The sequence below is a fragment of the Macrotis lagotis genome, chromosome 1 (genome assembly GCF_037893015.1).
Source record: "Macrotis lagotis isolate mMagLag1 chromosome 1, bilby.v1.9.chrom.fasta, whole genome shotgun sequence".
In the NCBI taxonomy this organism is placed as follows: Eukaryota; Metazoa; Chordata; class Mammalia; order Peramelemorphia; family Peramelidae; genus Macrotis; species Macrotis lagotis.
Window position 1 is genome coordinate 793,464,089 of NC_133658.1, and position 21,475 is coordinate 793,485,563.

Sequence of the window (21,475 nt, forward strand, 5' to 3'; positions counted from 1 at the left end):
TCCTTGTGCTTGGATTTTTGCAATAGCTTTCTCTTGGCTTCCCTGCCTTAAGTTATCTTCCCATTCCAATCCAATCTCACTCAGTTGCCAAATCCCCAAAGCTGGTCTGATCATGTTACCCCTGCAGCTGGGGGTGCCATGGATAGATCTCTAGGTCTATGGTCAGAAAGAATGGAATTCAACTCTAGAACCTGATGGGTGACCCTGGGCAAATAACTTATCTGTCTCAGTTTCCTCGACTACAAAATGTGAATAATTCTTCCATGCTCACTTAAGAATCAAAATGAGATAACATTGGTAAAGTGCCTGGTGATTTTGTTTCCTTCCTTCTTTGTTTCCTTCCATACTAAATATGCATAATCTCTATGCTATAGAGAATGGAAAATTTCAAAATATAGAGACCTGGTAGAGAAGATCAAGAGTATTATCCTTGTCCTGTTTACTACTGGAATTGAATCAATGATGCTTTCAGTGAGCCTACAGAGGTTGAATATCCATCCTAATATTTTATAAAACTTCAAAAAGCTATTGTTTTATCTACCTGAGCATGAGCTCATTGAAGATTAAAAATAAAGGGATAGGGGCAGCTAGGTGGTCCAGTGGATAGAGCACTGGCCTTGGAATCAATTCAAATCCGACCTCAGACACTTAATAATTACCTAGCTGTGTCCTTGGGCAAGTTATTTAACCCCAATTGTTTTAAATAAACAAAATTTTAAAAAGTAGGAGAGTGACTGATCTCGGGACCAATTCTGCTTATTAAAAAGATGAGATGATAATAATATTGGATATTTATAGCATTCCTTCTCCCTTCCAACATAAGAGATTGGTAATATAATTATTTCATTTCCCTGTTAGAGATGGAAAAAAAAAACTCTGAGATTCTAATATCAGATTCAGACACAGATCTTCTAACTCTAACTATATCTTATACTATTTTTATTTTTTAGGTTTTTGCAAGGCAAATGGGGTTAAGTGGCTTGCCCAAGGCCACACAGCTAGGTAATTATTAAGTGTCTGAGACCGGATTTGAACCCAGGTACTCCTGACTCCAGGGCCAGTCCTTTATCCACTGTGCCACATAGCCACCCTTCATCTTATATTATTTATATTGGATGACACTACCTTTGACCATTCTTGTCTCCCCAGTCATTAGTTGTTTTAGTTGTGTCCAACTCTTTTTGACTCCTGTAGAGGATTTTCTTAGCTATGCTACTGAAATGAACATTTTCTTCTCCAGCTCATTTGAAAGTTGAGGAAATTGAGGCAAACAGGGTTAGGTGACTAGCTAATAAGTGTCTGAGGCTATGTTTGAATTCAGATCTTTCTGACTCCAGGTCCAGCAGTCTGTCCTCTGTGCCACCCAGCTGCCCCTTGTATCCCTAGTGCTTGGCATAATACATGGTAGTTGACTGGTTGACTGATCTCACTGCTATTTTTGGGAGATGAAAGTACAGGCTCATGAACCATGGAGTATGATTCCAGAATGGTATCTGAACTCTTGAGTTGCTTATCAACTATTGAACATTATGAGAATGTAGCCTGGGAAACCCCCAAACAGAAGGCCAAAGGTATTTTTACTACTGAGTTATTTCTAGTATTTCTAGTAAACTTGCCTCCTCCAGAGGCATTCCCTGTCCACCCCATATCACTATAATGAGAATGTGGAGGAACTTTGGTGCATAAGCTATATACACATTAGCCAAATTATAGGAACCAAGTTTCATATTACTCAGTTCAGCTTGGCACAAGTTCACAAACAGTTCAGGTTTTAATAGCTGTTTCTAATTCCCCATCTGGTTCTTCTTTGCTTCTAACTTACATTCTCAGGCCAGATCTTTTTTTCTGAGCTCCAGTGGTCACTGTATGGTAAGGCCTTTTCTGTCTAGGGTCCAATGTCCAACTGTCAAGTCCTATTCAAAATGACTATTCTCCACTGACCCTTGAATTGAATGGGTCCCTTTGGATTCTATCTAGAAAATAATTTTGAATTAGACCATCTTGAATCCCTTAAACCCACTCTGAGACTCTTCCTATCTAGAATCTCATCCCCTATCCTTTTTTACTTCTGATTAATATGAAGATTGAGTTCAAATCTATTCATTGTTCTATCCATTAGTCATTTATTGAGTCATTCAATGGCCATATATTAGACTATTAACTCAACAAATATTTATATTTGTTTTCATATATATCTACATATGTGTATAAGTAGCAAAGTACCCTGCTATAGGCATGTGAAGATGCCTGTCCTCTCCCCCTAAAGGGAGATTGGATCCATAATAGTGGATCAAGTTCAGCTCTGAAAGGAGTCTGGTCTCAGAAATGAAAGATTAGACTCTTGTTATCCCACTCTTTGGATCTTTATTTCTCATTCCAGAGCCTTGGAAAAAGCACTTACAGTTCAAATTTGACTCATGTTTAGGACCTTCCCAAGAAGAGGAGAAGAAAGGTACCTAATGAAGGGTGAAGATCAGATATAAGATGGCTATTTATTTCTTCTACTACAAAAGACATGCATAGAATACCAAAGAGTCAGAAGTTTGTATTGACAAAGACTTAAATTTGAAGCAGGAACATTACCATTATATTCTCCTTGGAGGTTGTAAAAAAAAAATCAAAATATGAAGCATTTTACAGGACTACTAAACTGATATTTTCTCCTTCTACCTGACTGTCTATTAAATTCTTTGGTAAGCCAGGCTATGGTTTGAGCTTCTCATAGTCTTCTCTTCCAAGAAGTCTGGTGGTAGGACTGTGTGTGTGTGTGTGTGTGTGTGTATGTAACCTACACTGATCAATGAGCCCAGTTGCTTCAGTTGGGAGTTCCCAGGCTCTAAAACTCCATAGAATTGTCCTCTAGGTTGGAAACATCTCTAGGCTGGAAACAAAGAGATCTGCTAGCTATGTCACCTATGCTTAGGCAAAGAAACACAAAGTACAAGAGGAAGCTAAAAGATAAAAGATCTAAGCTTCAGCCCACCTAGTTGAACTACTCTAACTGACTTGTTTTAAGAGTCATCAGGACCTACACCTACACAGGAATTTGGTGGGGAGGGAAAGCATCACTTTGGGTTCAGATCAGAGAAGGCATCAAGAAGAAGATAACATTTTAGCTGGGCCTTGAAAGATAGGTAAATTTGTTGATTTTTTAAACCATTTTTACAGACCTGTAAATTCCATATTGTAGGAAGCTTCTGATGAGGAAACATATTCTCTAAACACATCAGGAAATGAGATACACACACACACACACACACACACACACACACACACACACAAACATACCCAGAAACAGAAAAAGAAAGAGAGATAGAGAGATACAGAGCTACATGTTCTGGAAAAAGGAAGGAAGACAGCAGCCATTCCTTTAAAATGGATGTAATTTCTGTCCCCTTACTCTCAATCACCATCAAGGGGGTGGAAGGGAGAGAGACTAAGGGACCACATATGGCTGGGTATATCACAGCAAAGCTCCAAGTCCTATAATGCTGTACCAGCACAAACATGACTCATCAGAAGAGATCTAGCGTTGCAGGGATTATTTCTGTTTGCTTCCATTATATGTATATGTATATATATTTCAAATCAGCTTGAATCAAGACTCTATGCTAAGAGTCATGTGTAATACAAAGATGTTTAAGAAATAGTCCCTGTCTTCAAGGAGCTAACAGTCTGGAAGAAAGGATAAAACAAATAATTATTACATGAGGACTTACATTTTGAGTCTATAGTTTTGTGATTCTAAGACAGCATAAATATGCAACATATTTATGAATAGTTGATATGGCCCTACATAGGAATGCAGGAGGTGGTGGGGTGAAGTATCATTTTGGGTTCAGATCAGAGAAGGAGTTGGCATTTCAGCTAGACCCTGAAGGACAGGTAAGTTTATTAATATATTTTTAAACTATTATTCCAGACTTGTGAATTCAGTTCTATAAGAAGCTTCCTAGTGAGGAAAAGGCCCTTCCAAAATATATCAGTAATGGTTCTATACTTTATGGTCTTAGAGGATTTCTTGGGGTCAATGGAGGTTTAATGATTTGCCCAGGGCCACATATTCAGCTTGTGATGGTGACTGGGCTAGAACCTTGTACCTCCATTCTAAAGCCAACCTTTTTCCACTATGGGATATCTCTTGGCTAGGATTTTACTAGGCAAATATTTTACACAGAGGGAATAAGATGAACAAAGCCATGAGGGTGGGAAGGCTCCAATAATATTTGATGAATGAAGAGTAAAACAGTTCATTAAAGCATAGAGTTTAGGTGGAGGTACTATGCCTGGAAGAGATTGGAATTTAAGATGAAATCATAATATGATGGACCCTAAACACTAAGCTTTATAATTGGAACTTTGCTCCATAGGCAGAGGGGAACCATTGAGGATTTCTGAACAGGACCATGACTTGATTCAATTGGTACCTTATAAAAAAATAATCTGACAGAGATATCCAATTATATGCTGGAGAAATCCATGTGAATGTCTTGCTATTAAAATAGACAAAACTGAAGTCATCATCATTCCTCCTCAAATCTTTCCCTTCTCTCAATTTATCCATTTCTTTTGATGGCTTCCCTGTTCCCCAGTCATCCAAGCTTGAACCTCAAAGTCATCCTTGGCTCTTTCTTCATCCTTACCCACTCAGAGTTAGGTAGGTATTGAATGCCTCTAATTCTACTTCCATTGTATCTTTAATATCTTTCTTTGCTTATTCCCTCCCCTCCCTCTACACTTTTATAGTTTTAGTTTTTGCCCTCATCATATTTTTCGTGGTGAATTGTAATCACTTCCTAAAGGGTTTCTCTGTCACTAGCTTGTTCTTTTTCCCAACCATCCTTCACACAAATGCCAAAATAATATTCCAAAAACACAGTTCTGATCTTGTAATTGCTGTTCAAACCCCTTCAAAATGGTTCCCTACTTGCCTCTAAAATCAAATGCAAATGCCTTAGTCTGGAAGACAAGGTTCTCTGTGATCTGGCTCCAACCTTATAGCCTCATTCTTCTCTAGTACTTTGTTGATACTATATTACAGCCAAATTGGATTGCAAGCTATTCCCTGATGTTGTCCTGCCCTCTCCCTGTCTCTGTGCAATCCAGAAAACCAACCAAGCATCTTAAAAGGACTCTCTCACTCTTAGTATCAGAAGTGCATTGATGTACATCTGGAAAGGACTTTAGAATTTATTTAATCTAAATTCCTCATATTACAAATGAGGTAACTCAGTTACAGATAAATTTAGAGACTTGTCCTAATCACAAGGTTAATAATGATGATAATAATGATGTAGCATTTTAAGTTTTACTAAATTTTTATGTATGTTCATTTGTTCCTCAAAATGCCCCTGTGCAATAAATGTTATATCCATTTTATTCTTTAAAATGAATCATTTAAAATTATGAGCTTAAGAACCAAAAATAACCTTTCCAAAAGCAAAGCAAAGCTCAAAAAAAGAATTATATTTGAGACTGAGAACTTCCACTTTATGCCATTTGCTTAAAAATATATAATAGATCCCACATGTTTCTTTAAAATGTTATTGCTTTTCTGTAGTTTCTCCTGAACTCCTTCCTGTCCTCTTTAGTGCATTTAAAAAATGTTTCAGTGACTTTCTGTTTTTTAAAGTATCACAATGTTAAGCCCTCTGACAACCTATCCTCAATTGAAAAAAAAATTTGTAGAAAGGAAAAAATAAGCCTTTATAAAAAAGAAAAACGTAATCACGTAAATGATTCCATATAGAGATTGTTAAAAAATTCATGTTTTTTTTTCTTCACCTTAGGTTCACCATCTTTCTATGATGGGGTAAGAAATATTATTCATTATAGGTTCTCTGTAGACATGGTTGGTCTTTAAGAAAGGCCAGAATTCTCAAGTCTTTCAAAGTTATTTGTCTTTATAATGTTGCTGTCATATAAAAGTTCTTCTGTTTTTGCTCAGTTCATTACTACCTAGGATTCTCTCTCTTGCCATTTCTTATGATGCAATAATATTGTCCCCTCCTGGATCACTGCCTTGTCATGGCAGAGGAACTTGTTAGCTCAATAATAGTATCAGTTATACTGGACAGGATTACCCAAGATAGACAGGTCATGGTGGAGAGTTCTGACAAAAGGTGATCCATTAGAGAAGGAAATGACACACAACTCCAGTATCTTTGCTAGGAAAACCCCAGGGACAGTATTAAAATGATAAAAAACACAACACCAGAAGACGAGCCAACATTTTACTGGGGAAGAGTGGAGGACAACTACAAGTAGCTCCAATACTAATGAAGCAGCTGAGCCAAAGTTGAAAGAAAGTTTAGCTGCAGATGAGTGTTGTGATGAAAGGAAAGTCTCATACTGTAAAGGTCAATATTGTCCAGGAACCTGGAATGTAAAAGTTATGAACCTGGGTAAGTTGGATGTGGTCAAACAGGAGGTGGACAGATTAATCATTGATATCTTGGGTGTCAGTGAACTTGAATGGATGAGAATGAGTGTAATTAAGGTAATCACCACATATACTGCCTTAGAATCCCTTGGAAGAAATCTGATAGTGCAGGCAACTAGATGGTGCAGTGAATAAAGCATCAACCCTGGAGTCAGGAGAACTTGAATTCAAATTTGGCCTCAGACACTTGACACTTACTGTGTAACCTTGGGCAAGTCACTTAACTCCAATTGATTTGAAAGAGAAGAAGGAAGAAGAATAAATGGAGTAGCCCTCATCATCAATAAAAGGGTGAGAAAAGGGGTACTGGGGTATCTCAAAAACAATCAAATGATATCAGTTTAAATCCAAGCTAAATCATTCATTATTACTATAATACAAGTCTGTGCTTCAACTACTGATGCTGAAGAGGCCAAAGTTGATCAATTCTATGAAGACCTATATCTTCTAGAAATAACAACAAAAACATGTAAAATTCATCATAGGAGATTGTAATGCTAATGAAGGAAATCAAGAGATAACTGAAATAGCAGGCAAATTTGGTATTAGAATTTAAAACAAAGCAAGTAGAAACTAATAAAGTTTTGTCAAGATAATTCACTGGTCATAGTAAATGCTATGAAAAAATATTTCAACAACCCAAAAGGTACTCATCAGATGGTTAATATTAAAATCAGATTGATTATATACTTTGTAAGGCAAAGATGGAGAAGCATTTTATAGTCAGTGAAACACAAGACCTAGAATGGTAGTTCAGGTCTTGAGTTTTTCCATTGCAAAAATCAGATTGCAAAATTGAAGAAGGCAGGGAAAACTACCAGACTGTGTAAACATGATCTACATAATTTCCCTTAGGAATATGAAGTGAAAGTGATAAATAGATTTAAGGTATCAGATCTGGTAAATTGAGTGCCTGAAGAATGGGGATCACAATATTGTAGAGGGGGTAACAACAAAAAAAAATTCCAAAGAAAAAGATGAGCAAGAAAGCAAAATGGCTCTCTGACGAAGTCTTTCAAAAAGTTGAGGAAATAAGGAAAATGAAAAGTAAAGAGAAAGGAAAAGATATACTCAACTGAATTCAAAATTCCAGAGCCTAGCAAGGAGAGAGAAGCTTTTTAAAAATGATCAATGAAAAGAAATAGAAGAAAACACTGGAAAGGAAAAGAGAAGAGATCTCTTCTAGATATATAAGGGAATGTTTCATATAAAAATCAGCATGATAAGAGACAAAAATGGTAGGCACTAAATAGAAGCAGAAGAGATTAAGAAAAGGTGGAAAGAATATACAGGAAATCTATGTAAGAAAGATCTTAACATCACCAGTATCCATGATATTATGATTACTGATCTAGAGCTAAAAATCTTGGAGATTGAAATTAAGGGGGTTTTAGGAAGAATTGCTAACAATAATGCTAGATGAAGTAATGGAATTCTAGCTGAACTTTTTAAAATCCTAAAAGATACTGCTGCTAAAGCCCTGCACTAAATATATCAACAAATTTGGAAAACTCAATAGTGGTCACTGGATTGGAAAAGATCAGTCAGAATCTCAACCCTAAAGCAGGGAAATGCCAAGGAATATTCAGATTACTGAATAATTTGCTTAATTCACTTGCCAGTAAAATTATGCTTAAGATTCTTTAAACTAGGCTTCAACAACATGTCAACCAAGAAAAAAACAGAAGAGTAATCTGGTTTTCAGAGACAGAGGACCTGGAGACCAAATTACCAACATTCACTGGATGATAAAGTGAGAGTTCCCAAAAAACATCTTCATTGTCTACTAAAGCCTTCGACTGTGTGGATCACAACAAAATGTGCCAAATCTCAAAGAAATGGCAGTACCAGATCATCTTACTTATTTCCAAAGGAACCTATATGCTGGTCAAGAAGCAACAGTTAGAACCAAATATAGAACAACTGGTTGATTTAAGATGGGAAAAGTTGAACAACAAGGCTACATATTGTCACCTTATTTATTTGACTTATAAGCAGAGTATTTCATGCAAAATGTTAGACTGTTAGAAACAAAAGTTGAAATTTAGTTTGCCAGGAGGAATATTAGCAATCTCAGCTATATAGACAATATTACTCTGGTGGCATAAAATGACAAAGATTTAAGCTTCCTTATGAAAGTGGAAGAGGAGAATGTAAAAGTTGGCTTAAAGCTTAATATTAAAAAGAAAACAAAGATCATGACAATTGGTTCCATGAGTTTCTGGTAACTAGAGGGAGAAAAAAAATGAGAGTAGTGTCAGATTTTATATTTTTGGGTTCAAACATCAGTGCAGATGGTAACTACAGTCTTGAAATTAAAAGATACTGTTCCTTGAAAGGAAAGTTATGGCAAATCTGGACAGCATATTAAAAAAGAAAGGTATCACCTTTCCTACAAAGGTTTATATAGTAAAAACTATAAAGTTTTTCTAGTAGCAAGTGTGACTGTGAGAATTGAACTCTAAGGAAAGCTGAGCACTACAGAATTGACACTTTCAAACTGTAATGCTGGAGAAGATTTTGACAGTCCTTTGGACAGTAAGCACATCAAATCAGTCATTGTTTAAAGAAATTAATTCTGACTAGTCAATGGAAGGACAAATACTGAAACTGAAGTTTAAATAAGAATGCCACATAATGAGAAGACAGGAATCATTGGAAAAGATCCTGAAATTGAGAAAGGTTGAAGGCAAAAGAAGAAGAGGAGGATGAACAGATTATGAGATGAATAGATATTGTGGGGGAAGCAATGAACAAGGGCATGGACAGATTCTGGGAAATAGTTGAGGATAGGACTAGAGTGTGCTAGAGTTCATGGGATCACAAAGATTTGAATATGACAGAAGGAATAAACAACCATCATATTCCAGTATATTCATATTCCACAATTTGTTCAGCCATATTTCCAATTGATGGTTCCTTCCCCCCCCCCACCACCTCAGAGTTCTTTATCTCTCCCTTCAGTATCAGGACATTTGTTTTATTTGCAACTATTTTCTCTTTAGTATTATTTTTCCTTTTATTACTACTTATTTCCCTATTGGGCTTGATATTTTTTCTACACCATACTCTGTGCAGATGTTCAACCCTCTTTTATCCTTTCAGAAGAATGATCTAAAACTGATGTCTGCTTCCTCCACCCCTTCCCCTAGATTTGTAGTAATCCTCTCAGACACTCTAATTATGAGAAACAGCAAGTTCCACCCCTTTCTTCCATTCTACACTAATACATTTCTTTTACTCCCTCTTCTTTTAAAACCCTCAGAACAAAACCAATTTTTCTTGATTATAAATCTATAATATCCTTGCTTTTTGGAAAATTAGAATCTGCCAATTCTGGATTATGACATTCCTGAGATTTTTCTTTTTGGGATTCCTTTCAGATGGTGATCACTGGATTCTTTTTATCTTTGGTCTGCCTTTTGGTTCTAATAAATACAGGTAATTTTATTTATGATTTCTTGAAATATAGCATCTAGACTTTTTATTTTTACATCATGGTTTTCAGGAAGTTAAATATTCTTAAATCTTTTTGATTTCCTTTCAGGTCAGTGTTTTTTTTTAATTACAGATATTCTTTACTTTTTAAATCTTCTTTTGATTTTGTTATAATTTTTATTGCTCTCTCAATGAGTCATTGATTTCTTTATTAATTTATTCTAGTTTTAGGGAATCTATTTCTTGGATAAGGTTTACCAGTTGCTCTTTCAAGCTACTTGTTCTCTAACTCTTTCTCTAAGAGCTTTCATTTCATGTTATATCTCTTGCTCAATTTTTCTAGGTATTCATGTAATTCTTATAACTTTTTTTTCTTTTGGATTTCTGCCTTCCATCATTGTAAAACTATTTTTATTTTGGGAGCTAAAATATTGTTTGAAACTGGTTGGTGTCTTCCTTGGTTTGCTCATCTCTCTAGTTTTAGTACCTGAACTGGGGCTTTGAACCAGGGTCAAGCTCTACCTCTTGATATGCTTTTGTGTGGTATGGTTTTGAGTCTCACCTTGGCTAATGCAGATTTTTACAATGAGATCTACCTTTTGGGGTAAGCCTCCTGGGTCACTGAGGTTCAGAAGATTGACTTTTCAGAAACCACTATGACATCTCAATAAGAGCCCTTGGGCCCCTGGGCTCTGGTTTCTTGTGGTTTGCAAAAGGCCGTCACTCCCTAAGGTTTCCAAGGTCCCCATTCAAGGATTTCAGACCATCCTTGGATTTCCTGAGGTTTTGGAAAGAGGGTCTTGCTTATCTCAAGGCTACTTGTTCTCTAGCCCTTTTTACCTTGTTCTGGGTTACTTGTTTGCTTTAGAGCTGACCTAGCCAGCAGCTTCCTACCCTGGTAATGATAGACATTTGACTTTTTTGTGCATTTCTGAGATGGACAAAGTCCCTTATTTTAACAGTTCATTAGATTTTTTTCATCATAATTCAATCTGGTTTGAATTTTAGGTTTTTGATAGAATAGATAGGTGTGAGATGAGCACTCTGGGTCCATTCTATTGGTTATCTTGGTCAAAAGTCCCTATAAATCCTATTTTACATGCAAGTAACATATCACCCATGGTAACATAATTAATAAATGTCAGGGGCTGAATTCGAATTCAGATATTAACTGTACCACCTAGTAAGTAGAAAGAGCTAGGATTTGTATTCAAGTCCTATGATTTCATTTTCTGCACTCTTTATATTACACTACATTTTTTTCTTCACTTAAATAAATTCTTCTCTTTCTTGAAGGCTAAACTTTGCTTCTACCTTAACTATATAAGGAAATTTCCACAACTTTTAGTCTTTTTGGAAGTAGCATCCCAGAAGTGCTGAGCTGCTTAAGAATTTTTTTTTTAATCAAAGAGAATAGGAGGGCCTCCACAGAAATGAAGAAGGAACGTGTCCTTATTTTCAAAGAAGGAAAAACAAAAGAATTTTCCAAATATAGGGTTACTGAATATGACTTGAATTCTTGACAAAAATCCCAGAATATCTTATTAAAAGGATTTTTTGTCAGCGATTAGAAAGGGAAGCAATAATCACTGTGAGTCAGCATAACTTCATAGAAAACAGGTCATATCAGAGAAATGTCATCTCTATTTTTTTTAATGGGACAGACACACCAGACTGATGTATAAAGGGAATGCTGTAAGAATTATATGTTCAGATTTCCTCAAAAAATATAACAAACTCTTTCCCACTCTCCTTGTGGACAAGGTAGAAAATGTGGGCTAGAGGTTAGTACATGCAAGTAGAATCAGAGCTAAGTAAATGACTGGACTCCAAGAGTCATCATTAATGAATTCGATTTATATAATATATTGTATTTTAGTAATTATATCAAATTATTTAATAATTTGAAGGGAGGTCTCTAAGGGCCCCAGAAATCTGAACTTGCTACTATGCTATGGAATATATATATACACACACATATATATATATATATGTGTGTATATATATTTAGGGATTTTTTTTTGCAAAACAAATGGGGCTAAGTGGCTTGCCCAAGGCCACACTGCTAGGTAATTATTAAGTGTCTGAGGCCGGATTTGAACTCAGGGACTCCTGACTCCAGGGCCGGTGCTCTATCCAGTGTGCCACCTAGCTGCCCCTCTATACAATATTTTTATTTAAGACTTAGAGAAAGGTAGAAATGGCACACTTCTTATCAAACTAGAAATGGACAAATCCAGGAAGAGGTGAGGGAAAGAAGGACCAATCGTTTACTATATACTTGCTTTACAAATATTTCATTTTATTCTCTTAGCAAACTTGGTGGTTGCTATTATTATCTCCTCTTTACAAATGAGGAAACTGAGGCAAAGCTTTAGTAGAGCCCTATAACTCCATCCTAACCACTTGTACTACACTGAGTGGACAATGAAGCAATCTATGATATCTGTTGCAGGAACATACACCAACCTCAACTACCCCATTGGTCAGATTGTTTCTTCCATCACTGCCTCCCTGTATTTTGATGGTGCCCTCAATGGAAACCTTATATAAGATTCCTAGCCCTACCTGGTGTCTTATCCTCGAATCCACTTCCTTCTCTTCACCTACTTTTCCACTGTTTCTGTGGAAAAGAGCTATCAAAAGCAGCTCTCTGTAGAAGAGATCTCCAATGTCCCTTCAACCAGATGGACCCACATCATGGTATGTGCATGGCCTGTTGCTTATTGTAGTGAGGTGATGAGGTACCCAAGGGTGTCAATGCTGTCATTGCCATAATCAAGACCAAGAGAACCACTCAGTTTATAGACTGGTGTCCCATTGACTTCAAGGTCAGTGTCAATTACCTATGGAGTAGTAAAGGACAGGGGGCAGGAGGCATGCTTTCTAGATCACAAATTTGACCCTAAGTATATCAAGTAAGCATTTGTACCCTGGTATGTGGTGGAAGACATGGAGGAAGGAGCATTCTCTGGGGTTCTGGAAGATTTGGCTACCCTGGAGAAGGATTATGAGGAAGAAGGCACAGACAATAAAAAGTGAAGAGTAAAATGAGGAATTCTAGAAAGCAGTCAGCAAACAAGTTCATCTGGCCTTTTAATCTTTTGTATTTTTCTCTTTTTCTACCACCCCAAAGTAAAGCTTTTTCTTATTTGTAATAAAAAAAGAGTTGCTACATGAAAGTGTATAATTCTCATGTAGAGGGAAGAAGAGAGAAGAGGAAGGGGGGAGGAAAGGAAGAGGGGAGGGAAAGAAGAAAGGAACAATGAGTTTTGTCCTTTTAATACATATATGTATATGTGTATATATATATATATGTATATGATAAAATGTATATATATGCATATATATGACATATTTTTTCTGTGAACAGAAGTAGTTGGGAAGTGATCTTATACCAAAGAGCAATTGTAAAGGGTAAAATTGGTATTTAAGAAAAGTCAAACCTAGTCCTTAAGAAAGCTCATCTTCCTGTCTAACCTAGGCCTATTCTCATGCTTTTGTAAAGGTCTTTTAGCATGATAAACCTCCAAGTTTTGGAATTAGAAGGGGCCTTTTCTGAACTAAATGAAATTATTGATAATGATTATTCCTATTTGGGGTCCATCAAAGGGCTCAGGGAGCTCCTTTTATGGACAAATATTGAAAATTCCATCTCCTGAAGACCCCACCTCCTGATCGGGCCAATGTATAAATATACCCCCCCATAAGCCTTTTTGAGCTCAGTTCTACTGACCTCCCTTTCATACTTGATTGACTATAGGCTTAGATGAATATTGAACATATGAACTCTGTCTTTTGTTAAAGCCAAACTCTAGATAATTTTTTTCAGAAGGAAGAAAGAAGGAAGGAGCATTGCCCAATTGGAATTGGCCAGTTAGGACCTCCTTAGGGCAACTACTAATACTCATATTGTTGTTTGTCCATTTTTAAAGAGGTTATGTCATGACTTGTAAATAATAGATTTAAGTGAGGCAGAGCTGTGCAAAATCACTAGCCTCACTAGCCTTCAGAGCTACCTGGGTCCAGGAGCAAGACACAGGTCAGGATGACTGAAGATGGCCTGGGATGCAATTGGAGACTTTGATCTTTTTAAGCTGAGGTCTCTCTCACGCTGTCTGAGGCAATGCCCATTCAGTGATTAAGACTAGTTAAATGTAGCTACTTGACTGTTCCTTAAACCCCAATTGCTCTGGTTCTCACAGATTGACTAATAATAAATCTCAAGCTTCTGTTTGCCATTGCTTGGGTTTTAATGGGTCAGAGTTAGTGTAAACAGCAATTGTTTTTGTTCTAGCCAGAAACCCTGAGTTTTCAGGTGGTGGATATAAGACTAATTGGGGGGGGCTTGTTGAAGAGGAAGACATCTATTTAGGTTGAAATGGATGGTCTTTGAGATTCTCTCTGAGATTCTATTATTTAACAATGGCCAGTGACATTAAGGGTCTCTTGCATATGACACTGTAGTAACCAATGAACTTAGAAAGACAAAAAAAATCAAAATTCCCTGCCTTCAAGGAACTTACAGTCTACTTGTTCTATCATTCTTTTTTGAGCTATAACCTCCTAAAGCAAGAAAGACACATTATCATTTAGAATCACTTTATATTAGAGATAAGAAAAATAAAGCTAGGAAAGGGTATATGATTTGCTAAAATAGGAATTCTTTAAGAACTATAGAATCTTGGAGTCTAAAGGGGAGTTTGATGTAGTCTATATAAGTCAGACTTTTTCCTCTAGGGAAGTAATCTAAATGACATAGGTCTCTTACATATAGACATTTATCAGTTGCTAGAAAACTTTCATTGTTTGGAGGTTACTATGTTAAGGAGTTAAAAACAGTTCATTTCAGGTTTAAGAACTTTATGAGGGTGAGGTAGGAGATAAGGAACAATTAGAGACTTGGATGATAAAGTTTTGTAAAAACTTTGAGGACAGGACTAGAGGAAGGATAGGATGGTCAATAGTGACAAATGACTATAGGGGAACCAAGAAGAACTGACAAAAGACTATGGCACTTGGCAATTAGGAAACTATTGGTGACATTCCAGAAAACAGTTTCATTTGACTGGTAGAGGCAAAACCCAATTACAGTTTAATTACACTGTTCCCAGTTGAATTGGTCATCCTCAGTCCTTTCGATTCCAGGGAAGGACTATTTCATCCACAATTTTCATTTCACACTCTCCTCAATTACTAATTCTTATACCCCTCACTATCCCTGGAGAATGACTCCCTAAAGCTGCACCCTTCTCCCTGGAGTAGATAGCTTCTGATTTTGAGAGGGCCCAGCTCTGGTGTGTCAGATAAATTGAAGGTCAGAATACACTGAGTTCCTCTGTTGTGTGGGATCCCAGGAATGAGGCAGGTGAGTGATTGGCAGAATAAGATGAAGGTATATAAACCCAGCAACCTGGGTAGGTCCATTCCACTTACAGTCTGATTGCCAAAAAAGGGCTTGTTGCTTGAAGGCTCCCATATTGACTTGCTCTGTGACCTTGGGCTAGGCACTTAATTGCTCAGTGACTCTGACCACCCTCTATCTTCCAAACAGAGATAATGATTTGACTCTCTTGGCAGAGAATCAAGACTTCCAGGAGGGAAATGCTGAGCTTGGTTCTTAGTACCTATTATCTGGAGTCTCCCAGTCCCTTAGGGGACTGCTTCTTATGGGAAGAGGATCCCAGGGGTTCCCTATGCTTGAGCCCTAGTTCCACTCCCCAGGGAGGATGTCTTTGTGGGACTTTGACTTGGGGCTTTCTGAGTTCAGTCTTTTGAATTATCTGACTTGAGTCTGCAAGAAGAAAATAACATTCATACTAATGAATGAAAGAGGCTATGTGGTTTCCAAGTCCTTTGCATTTAGAACTGAGTTCTCACATGCTAAAAATACTCTAGATGGGAAGACAAGGCAATTCTCAGGCCTCCCTCAATCACTTCCTCACCTTAATCCCTAAGTATTTACCATGCAACTAGGAATACAAGAACATTATTAATTTAGTGACTCAGAGGCATCTGGCTTCCAACCCAATTGAGCAAACATTAAGTGTCCACAATATACAAAGAATCATACTATGTGTTAGGGATATAACTAGATGTCACATTTGGGTGGGTCTGATATCAGAAAGACTTTAGTTCAAAATTAGTCTCAGATACTCCTACATGTTGTGACCTTGGCAAATCACAATCACTGCCTCAGTTTCCCCAATTATAAAATGGGGATAGTAACAGTACCTATCTCCAAGATTTATTGTAAGGATCAAATGAGATAATATTTGTTAACTTAGAGTGTTATATAAATGATTTTATAATGACAAAATAAAAATTAAGCCTTGACTTTACAGAGCTTCCATTCTACTGAGGAGATGGTATCTGAATGATCAAGTAAGGGGATCAGAGAAAGACTTTCTTAGAAGGTAGCCCACAAACTGAATCTCTGAAGAAAAGCCGGGATTCTTTAGCTGTTTTGAGTTAGAGTTAAATGACTTGTCCAAGGTCACACAACTAGAATGTGTCTGAAGTCAGATTATGAACTCAGGTCCCTCTGATTCTAAGGCTGGTGCTATTTCCACTGATCCTGCCCTGAAACCAGGGATTCTAAGGGGCACAGAGCAGACTTCATTCCAGGGATGGGGGCCAGACCTTGCAAAGGCTGAAGACAGGAGATGGATTGTAGAATGTGGTAAACAGCAAGAAGGATTATTTGGCAGCAATGCAAGGGAATAAAAGGGGAATAATGCACAATAAATCTGGAAAGGTCAATTGGAGTCAAATTACCAAAGGGAAAATTTATATGTAAATATATATAGAGATATGTATATATATATATATATATACATATTTTAATCTAAGAGACAATAGAGTACCACTAAAATTTGTTAAGTAAAGAATGATGAAATAAGTCTTTTTTCCATTGTTTTGGAAAAATATTTTATTTTCCCCTTATTACAATTTTAACATTCATCAAAATTTTTTTAAAGTTCCAAATGCTTTCCTTTCCTCCCTGCCTTCCCTGTCTCTGAGGTAAGACTTGTACTTTCATGAGATGATGCTCAAAGAAGATGCCAGAGGAGTCTGGGACAAAAAGCTGACACACCATTTTCCCTGAATTCCCTTTGAAAAAATCAGTTGTCCGAGGCTCAGGAGAGGGTGAAAACTTGTAAAATTGTGGGATTTTTTTCAGTCTACAACTGAAGCTATACTCTCTTCTTACCTCTTATTCCTTGGCTTTCAAGAATCAACCCAAGAACCACTTTCTACATTTCCCACTACTTGATAGTGTCCTCTGCTTCAAATAATTTTACATTACTTTGTTTTCTATTTGCCTATCTTGTGAACCTTGGTTCCCTCTCATAGAATGTATGTTCCTTTAGGCTGGGAATTTTTTCATTTCTGTCTTTATATCTCGAGTGTTAAGGACAGTGCCTGAGGTATGATAGACTCTTTAAAAGTGTTTAAATATTATTTATTTTTAGACATTAGTTGGTTCAGTCATGTCTGACTCTTTATGACCTCATTTGGGGTTTTCTTGGCAAGGGATTGGAGTGGTTTAGCCATTTCCTTTTCATTTTACAGATGAGAAAACTGAAGTAAACAGGATTCAATAACTGTCTAGGGTTCTGGTGTGGGGGGGGAGTATGGTTACAGAGCTGAGTAGAATGCCCATTGAGTGACAGGTTAGTTTTTGTTTTTTGCAAGGCAATGGGGTTAAGTGACTTGCCCAAGGCCACACAGCTAGGTAATTTAAGTGTCTGAGGCCAGACTTGAACTCAGGTACTTCTGACTTCAGGGACAGTGCTCTATTCACTGAGCCACCTAACCACCCCTGACAGGTTAGTTTTATCCTACTGTTGAAAGTTCTTCACCATAAAATTACTATATTGACAATTAGACCATCAAGAGACAGATTAGTTTTACTTTACCTTACATACAAATTTTGTTTCCTGACAATACCATAATTTTGAAGAAACTCAGTGGTAAGGGAAAGGCCTGACTCTAAAAGGGCAAGGTCTCCCGTTTATCACCAACCATTCTGAACTTACTATATCTGGCCACTGGGTTCATATGGCATAGTGAGAATGTTGATTTTGCACAATTGCCTCATCCCCCACCCCACCCCATCAATCTTATATGAAAGTCATTACTTTCCTGATGTCACAGTCTTCTCCAATACTGAAGAACACTACAAAAAATTATTTTTAACAATTTAATTTTTTAAAAATTTATTGAGTTTCAAACTCTTTCCCTCAAACCTTTCCCTCACTCTACCACTAAGATGGTAAGCAATATACTATCATCTGTATATACAAAATAAGACTTTTTTTTTGTAAGGTAATGGGTTTAAGTGACTTACCCAAGGTCACACAGCTAGGTAATTATTAAGTATCTGAGGCTGAATTTGAGCTCAGGTCCTCCTGACTCCAGGGCTGGTGCTCTATCTACTGTGCCACCTAGCTACCCCATAATAATAGATTCTTAATAAAAATATATTGAATGAGTGAATGAATGTATGAACCAAAGTATTTGACAATAAGTATTGATATCAACCAATTAAAAATTCAACAAATATGTATCTAAAGATCATCATCTTACATAGAATCAGATATTGGACTCTTCAGATTATTTATTTTTAAAATCTTGCCAACTAGCATTGTCCAACCTAGTTACACTAATTTTTTTTTTTAGGTTTTTGCAAGGCAAATGGGGTTAAGTGGCTTGCCCAAGGCCACACAGCTAGGTAATTATTGTCTGAGACCAGATTTGAATCCAGGTACTCCTGACTCCAGGGCCAGTGCTTTATCCACTGCACCACCTAGCTGCCCCTACTTATTTTTAATTGCTCCTGAACACTCATGATCTACTCCAAGTCAAACTCTATAATCCTTTCCTCTCACCAATCTTAATCTTGTTCCCCTCCCCCATCTGAAAGAAATGTTTTCCTTGTCTTGACCTTTTAAAATCCTCTGCCTTTAAGTCTCACCTCCTGGAAAGATTTACCTGTCTCTTCCTCCTCTCCATCTCCTTCCCCTTCCTCCCTCCCCAGATTTTCAATTAAGCCTATAGAAATCTCCTCTTGCTTTTCCATTTTCAGCATAAATAGTTTATTTCATTGGTTCATAGAGAACTCCCAACTAAGGCACCTTATCTGCAGTCTAGTCTTAAAGCATTGCTTAAAACAGCCAATATATTCCAAAGGCAGAACATGAACTTGCATCTTCCTGGCTATGTGACCAACCCTCTACCAGCTGTATAACACTGCCTCTTACATGGTAAAAAGAATCAACTTAAATTGACCAAATTGTTGGACACATAGTAGGAAATTTGGAGGATCTGCCCTGTCTTCCTGCTTTTCCAGATGCACATATCTTGTCTCCTCTTTTAGATTTCAAGATTCTTGAAGGCAATGACTGAATCTCATCCAGTCATGAATCTCCTTTCCATGTTTAGCCTTGCCATAGATGATGCTTGACAAACAATGGTTGATTGATTGATATGCAATCTGACCCGGCTTGAGGGAGGTAGATATTAGGGAAGTAGACTAGCTGGTTAGCTGAATTTCTGTCTAAAGTGGATGGAACTAGGTGGCAGCTGTCTGGGGGCCAAGGGACCACTGTATCTTCAGATAATAAAGAGTGGAGGGGACAGTGGGAGTCTAATTGTCAGCAGATGGGAGCTTAGACATAAACAGACATCTCTTATTTTTTACACCCCTTCATGTCTGCTACAGAGTAGTCTTTGCAGGGGTTAGTTGGGGAGCCAGGAGCATTTCAGGGTAGGGATGAATGGGCTCATGTCCAGTGGCTCCGGGGAAGTTGGCTTTCTGCACACTGTTCCTGCTCTGGGGCAAGCCCAGAGCTGAGCTCTTCCCTCCCCAGAGCTGTCACAGACACAGGCACAGACCTTCATTTGCAGAATAAATAATCAACACAAAATGCACCAAATTCATTCCCAAATTGGCCTGTCAGACACTCGTTCACCAGGGACAAGTCTCATTGAATAAAATGCATCTTGGGGAGTAAGGTGAGCATGACCAGCCTCATTCTCACAGGGACATCTTGCAAATAAGGGCCAGACGGGAGGCCGGAAGCTGAGAATTCCTATGGACAGATTGAATTCTGGCTTTGTCTTAATGAACGTCAATATTTATTACTAAAGGTGTTGGGATCCTCCGAATGATAGTCACAGCATTTCAACATTTCAGAGCTCGCTTGTTGCCTTCCCAGGTACCAAACTCTGTGTAATTGCTGCTCATAAAGGCAGTGGATGATATTGCCAGGGAAACTCACTCCCAGCTGTAAATCTTCATAATCAGAATCAGCAGAGCTTTGCTTTCCATTTGGAAAGAATGCCCCTGAGAACAGGACCTCTGGGATGCTTCACCCCCAACCCCCACAGACACATATTACCGATAGTCTCCCCTCAGAATCCAAATCCCCAACACACTGGCTGGGCAGGGGCTCTTTCTTAGCTCTGGAGAAAAAAAATCATGGGACTTAGCCCTGGAAAGGACCTTAGAATCTGTCTAGTTCAAACGACCTAATTTTACAAATAAGAAAGTTGAGGCTCAGGGAAGGGAAATGACTTACCCAAGGTCATATAGAGAACAAGTGTCAGAGATGGGATTTGAACTCAGGTCCTCTGAGAGGGTACAGTTTCACCAGAGTGACATAGTGATGTTTATAGGATTGTTAAGAATTGGAAGAAGTTAGAGAAATTAAAGTTTAGAACAGGAGTAGGGAATCTTTTTTTCTACCAAGGATCCTTTGAATATTTATAATATCATTCATGGATCATAGAATATCATCAACTTAAAAATTATCCTCCTCTGTTTGGTCAAACATTTAATGAATTCATTCTCAAAAAGCTCTTTGATTTATTGAATTTCGAGTTCCACCTGCAGTTGCCATGGCAGCACCAAACCAAATGATTTTGGAAATCATTTGGATTTTTCCCCACTTCTGCTCTAGAGGCTTAGAGGGAGGAGCTGAGAAAAGCCAATATAATAAGCACAATATCTATCAGGGTTCATCTCTTCCTCTTTTGAAAAAGATGCTAAAGGGTAACAAACAGGATTTGATTGTTCAGGTAAGGAACAAGTCCTAATCTGTGCCTGTCTTGATGCAGCTTCTTGATAGCCTCTGACTGTTAATTAAGATGACTTTCTGGTCACTGTGGTCCTGGACTCTTTAACTTGGTCCTGTGACATTGAAGGGGATTAATAAATGTTTATTGATTGATCAGTATACATTTGAAGAACACGACAGTCACCACACCCTGCCCTTCCAACTAGACATACATCCCTATGGAAAGGAAGAGCCATATTCAGAGATGAAGGAATATAACTATAACTTAGCTGTGTTACAATTAAGTCAATCTTTTGTTAACTGTTCAATGATCTACAAGTACCTCATTTTTCCTCGACATTGAACCTGAACTTACAGGGTGCTAGATTCAGGTCTACCTCTAATACCCCTAACACCAATGAGTCTCTGGGTTATGATACCCAGGAGTCAAGTCAGAGGATCCTGGAGGGTAATAATAATTCTTCTTGTTCATCATTTCAATTGTTTCTAACTCTTTGTGATCTCATTTGAG

At 37.6% G+C, this 21,475-nt stretch overlaps 1 pseudogene; it reads left to right on the forward strand.

The window, feature by feature from the left end:
• The first annotated feature begins 1,468 nt into the window (after positions 1-1,468).
• Positions 1,469-20,121, forward strand: LOC141507097 (tubulin alpha-8 chain-like; annotated as a pseudogene).
• The last annotated feature ends 1,354 nt before the right edge of the window (positions 20,122-21,475 follow it).